We start from the raw sequence: 5653 nt of genomic DNA, 5'->3' as shown, positions 1-5653 counted from the left end.
AATATCTTAATAGAAAGATATCATCGCGCAAATGTGCGTGAAAAAAAAAATTGGAGATGCCGGGGATCGAACCCGGGGCCTTTCACATGCAAAGCGAACGCTCTACCACTGAGCTACATCCCCACGATACATTTATGTGAATTTATACTCCATAATAACCGTTGAAGCGATAACGTAACTTGCGTACGCCTAATTATAAGATATTTAGGGAAAAAACGTACGCTAAATCAATGCAATTATTCATGATCACTCGGACAAATGTTCACAAATATGCGTATATATTCTCCGCATTATTAGAGATTATTATCGAGACCAGGTGTATGGTTCGAGTTTATTCCGTACTTATGTAATACCGATATTATTAACAGATGTATCGTATTCGAACGTAACGTATAATTTGACCGTCGTCGTATAATCCACATAAAGACCTGTTACGCGAATTACGAGTGGCTCCGAGGCAAAATCGATAATCGTCTATCGCAATTGTTGTCCATTATTGCTATGGATCCACGCACGGGGTTGGAGTACGTGCTGAAGAATTACGAGGGTGGCTAAAAGTCACCCCCCGTCGCGTGACTTATGCACCGGCAACCTCTAATGAAGATCTATCATCCGGTGCACCGTCGTCTCTTTTATCCTCCGCCCGCATTTTTTTTTTTTTTTTCCTTTTTTCACCTCCTCCTCTGTTTTCGTTTCGAGAACCGTCCGATTTATAAATTATTATTTCACGAATTTGCTCGAGTCATCGATATTGTTATTTATTACTTATATTCTTCGCGTTAAAATTCACTTTCTTTATCTTCTTCTCTTTGAGATTCTCATTTAATTTCGTCTCGTCGACACGTGTTAGAAAGTATCGATGTAAGCAAGTATATAAAACGATTGATTTGCAAATGGGAAAATCCCACGCAACGACGCATGCACAAGGTTTCAGAGGTGGAGTTCATCTACTACGAAAAGCGAGCGTAGAAAATAAAATTCGTCGGATCCTCCGACACCTTTCGAGCAGATCCATGCATCACATCCAGGCGATACGAGAGTGCACGCAGAGAATAGGGTAAAAGTGAAAGTAAACCGTTCCCTGTTGCTTTCTAAAGGCCAAGATGTTTATATGCATGGCGCAGAATGGAGGCATTATAATAAATGACGGTGGTTTTACCGTAAAAGAAAGAAGAAGGAAGTCTTACGAGCCGACCGCGCGCACTGTTTCAACAGCTGAAAGAACTTGATAACTGCTACCATCCATTTAACCGTTGCGTTGATACATTCTTAATTACGTCTGTCGAGGTGTTGTTAAACCAGTCTTACTGTAACACTTGACTCGAGCGAATGGGATACATCTTAATGATCGTATCATGATACTTTTTCACAATGCGCGACAAAATAGCTCAGCTGAAACTCGATGAAACGGTAAATTAAATATTGCGTGAAAACAATTTAACAATTTTCTCTCTCTCTCTCTCTCTCTCTCTTTAATGACCAATGTCCCTGCAAAAAAGTCAATATTCCTTTGACAACGCAGTAACTCGCAATCCGATATCCCCCTTTTAAATTTTCTGTATGCCTAAAAAAAACTTGATAAATCGTAACCCGATACCCGTAATGTGATATTTTAGAAGCGGACGAATAAGAACGAGCATTCTTATCGTATAAATCCGAGAATCTCCCTCTTTGGAAGTCCAAAGGCAAAGCAAACAGTAATGTGAGAATGATAGCGCGGTGTTTTAAAACAATACTCTTTGGCGCATCTTAAAAAACAAGAACGGACGGATTCGAAGATGGATCTCCCTCGTTTCCTACTACGTTCTACTCGATAATGAAAAAAAAAAAAAAAAAAAAAAAAAAAATCTAATGTATCCCTTTTATTTTTCAAGACGAAATAAAAATAGAATAAGCTCTTTGTTAACCTTCCGCTAACGCGAGAAACATTATTCGTATCATGTTGTGCCGAACGCAAATCCTCGCGAGAAACCGGGTTTCTTAAGCCCGACAAAAACCCCTTTGTTCTTTAAATTACCACCTTCGTCCATGTTTCACGAAGGAGGCGATATTAGCCCCGAAGTCTTAATCCTTAATTTTCCGAGTCATTGCCCCAGCCCTCCTCCTGCAAGCTTTCGACCCGACATACTTCGCATCCTTTGAGACTAACAATTAGCGATATTAATCCTAAGAGAAGGAGAGGCGCCCAAAGGCATACGTCCTATTACACTTTAACACCAGAGAGAACCGGCCTCTCGTAAACATTCTTTTAATACCATTTCTTTCCTCTCTCTCTCTCTCTCTCTCTCTTCCTTTCCCTTCTTCTCTCTTCCTCCTCAGCAATTAACGGGCCTAATTATCGAAGAACGGGGCGCGTTTGCGAGGGAACAGGCCGTGCATATTTTATTCTTAGTATCCTTAAGTCGAGTCGACGAATGAAAGAAATAATCCCGCGATAACAGCCCCGTGTACTCGCTCCCCGGAGCTCGATCTGTTTACACGAAAGTAACCTGCTGCAGAGTAGCCGACCGCCCGTGGTGAGAGCTCCTTTTGTACGCTTCTTCCTCCTTCTCTCTCTCGGAAAAGTTCTTTCGTAAATATATATATACGGTTCTTCGAGTTTCCATTCGCTATCAACCGTTCGGCCTGTATACTTTCGTTTCTTTGCACCCACGAGGAGAAGATAAAGGGGGAGAGGAATCAGGTCGCGAGATAATGCGGGTATCCAATGCGAGCATCGCTTCGAATCTTCGAAACCGTCTCCTCCTCCTCATCCATTCAACATGATTTACTTAATCCTCGAGCAACGTATGGGAAACCTATTCACCGCCTATGGAAATAAAACGAACGCCTCTAACAAGCGGAACGGAGCCACGGTCGAGAACGATAAGGGAACGGTTTAAAGAACGTGACATCCGATTTCGTTGGATTGGACGCGCCGTATGCAAAGCAGCGTTTTTCACGATTCGGCGAGAGGCCTCCCGCCGCGCGAGAAAAATTGTTGCCACGCTCGCAATTACGCTCGATCGAGTCATTATCGATAAAAGCGAGAGGTAATCCGATCGATAACGAAGCGTGGATAATTCTCGACCTCGAGATCGATCCTCGCCGTCGATTATCGCGTGAACCTTCTGCCTTTTTTATTCGCACGGTGATCGATGCGATGCGACGCGTCTTATCGATGCCGTTACTGTTTCAATTCCCACCGACGGTGAATCTGTGAGTATTCTGGGTGATTCGATTCGTTGGACGCGGTCCAAAAAAGACGCTTGGAAATGGGGATCGTGGTTGGGATTATCGTCGTATCGATCGGTCGGCAGTTCGGTTCGTCGAATCGCGCAATGAATACGACATATCGGAATTCTTACGGAAGAACGACGTAACCCAACACACCGTCCGTCACCCTTTCTGCTAGGGCTTTCCCGTTTCCTCGTAAAAGATTCGGTTCGAGGAAATTGGCAGGAACGGCGGATCGTCTGCCGTGGAATCCTGTCGCGCGTCTTCTACCTGGAAATCCAGTTCCAGTTCGGGGGAGGAAGTCCTCCTTGAACCTAAAAACCTCTCTCGAGGTTTGTGTTTCAAAAATTGTGCGTCAATCCTTTGAAACCGGATCGTTATCGACACCAGATTTCGATATCCGGATCTAATCTAATCTGGCGATTGTCTCGAAAGCTTTTAAAAGTGATTCAACCGCGATCTTTATCTAGATTATTATTTTCAACGCTTTATCATCGACATCGACGTGACTAATTGATGCTGCGTTGCACGATTTCGCGGAATTCGTCCCGCTTATCGGCGATGAATACATCAAACGAATAGATCCAAACGACAACCATCTCTCTCTCTCTCTCTCTCTCCTCTTCTTTTTTTCTTTTTAACCCTAAATTTCATTCCCGGAATCCGTTTCCGCCGCGTGGCTGCTTGTAAAATCAGTACATCCGGATGTCAAAGCGATGTCACCCCGAACGGGTACACGCATCAGTTTTAAATTCGATCAATGGGTGATACGAAGCGTGAAACACTTTTAGGGTTGAAAGTTTAAAGGCCGGCTCGCGAAAGAGCAAATCGCAGTTACAACCGTGAAACTGGGGGGGTGGTTGGATCCCGTTCGGTTGTGGGAACTCCGGTGTCGAGCGCAGCCGGAAAGGAATACTCGTTTCGTACCCCTCGCACGTTCCAATATCCTTCTTTTTTCCCGCTTTCGACCGATGAATGGCGAAATCTTCGCCATCTTTTTCACAAAAGGAAGAATAAACATACCTGTTGGAAACGTGGGGCTTTTGTCACGCTGAATTTATCGTTCTCCGCGTCACGTTAAAAAAAATCGTGTAAATCGTGGAGCAGGGCTCGCGTGAATTTTACGTATCCGAGATAAATTTCCCGATCGCATAATGTCACCGCGTGGATGATATGCAAACGACGAGTGGTAAATTCCTGGTGTCGCGCTTCTGGCCAGGTTCGACGTTAAAAAAAAAAAAAAAAGGAAAAAAAACGGCCAATCCCTCCCCCCCAAAGTCGCTGATTACCTCGCGCACGGGTCAATTGACCCGACTCGACCCAGAATTTACAAATTCCCCGATATTCGAGCGGTACAGCCCGTGACAGGCTGTAATACAAACAAAAACCGTGGCGCGTTAGAGAATGCATCAACGTGGCAGAGAGAGAGAGAGAGAGAGAGAGGGAGAGTTGACGGTTGCCTGGCAACCGATCCACGCCATGGTGTAATTCATTTTGGGGAAGTTTCTCTGTATGCAATCCCCCTATCTCTCCCTCGCGCGCGATGCAACTCTTCTCTCCCAGCGCCTCGATGCACACAAACGATAGATGCGCCCAATTACTGACCGAGCGAACGTTCGGAATCGCGGTGATCTGATTTTAAACCAATCAACGGCGGTTTCGCGCTTAATTTACAATCAGCCCTGATTCGAATCATTCGTTGCATGCGACGAATGCGTCCTCCAACTGCACGCTGCCCTTAATGAAAATATTTTAATCGATTGCCGTATAACAATTGCCGGGCTCTCGTTCCTCTTCGTTGAAAATTGCGGCCCGGGATAGGTTTATAAAAGGGTGCGTGGGTAGAGGTAGGGATATTCGATTAAAACTCCACAAAGACAACAAACTGCATTTCGATTTAAATGGCGGACGAATGAAAATGCAGTTATATCCGAATCACCGTTAAACGATAGCGTTATACCCCGCTTCTCGCAGGGTGCTACTACGCTCGGGGTGATGAGAGAGAAGAGAAGGAGAGAGAGAGAGAGAGAGAGAGAAGAAGAGGAGGTTATAAAGCCACTCGACGGCGTACTCGACGGTGAAATTATGATAATCGTTGGAACGAGGTTGGAGACGAGGAGGATACGAAAAGACGACTATTTATTTTCCGTGGAATACCGTCCCGGCATGGGCATTCAATGGCATTAATACACCGGGGATAATTCACGAACAACGACACCTGCGCGCAATAAAGTAAATCTAGCTTTTCTCGTTTCATTGTTCCCCTCGTGCTCCCCTCGTCGCGATCACACACCGCATTAACCGACAATAATAAAAAATATCGTTCTATCGATGACACGCTAACGAACGATATCCCTATGCATGAATTTTTAATAAATCCCCAACTGCGGTCTATTAGGAGGAGGGGAATCGAAAGGGAATCAAAACCTTTTTCTCT

The 5653-nt window shown here is 44.6% G+C and overlaps 1 non-coding gene across 1 annotated transcript; it reads right to left on the bottom strand.

Moving 5' to 3' along the window:
* Nucleotides 1-51: 51 nt before the first annotated feature.
* Nucleotides 52-123, bottom strand: TRNAA-UGC (transfer RNA alanine (anticodon UGC)). The gene has a single exon. It is a non-coding gene; the product is annotated as a tRNA-Ala (tRNA).
* Between the last annotated feature and the right edge of the window lie 5530 nt (nucleotides 124-5653).

Source organism: Apis florea, unplaced genomic scaffold, assembly GCF_048593485.1.
Source record: "Apis florea isolate Af1SG1 unplaced genomic scaffold, ASM4859348v1 contig_3772_pilon, whole genome shotgun sequence".
NCBI lineage: Eukaryota > Metazoa > Arthropoda > Insecta > Hymenoptera > Apidae > Apis > Apis florea.
Note: the sequence above shows the minus strand (reverse complement) of the source record. Positions and strands in the feature narration are given on the sequence as shown.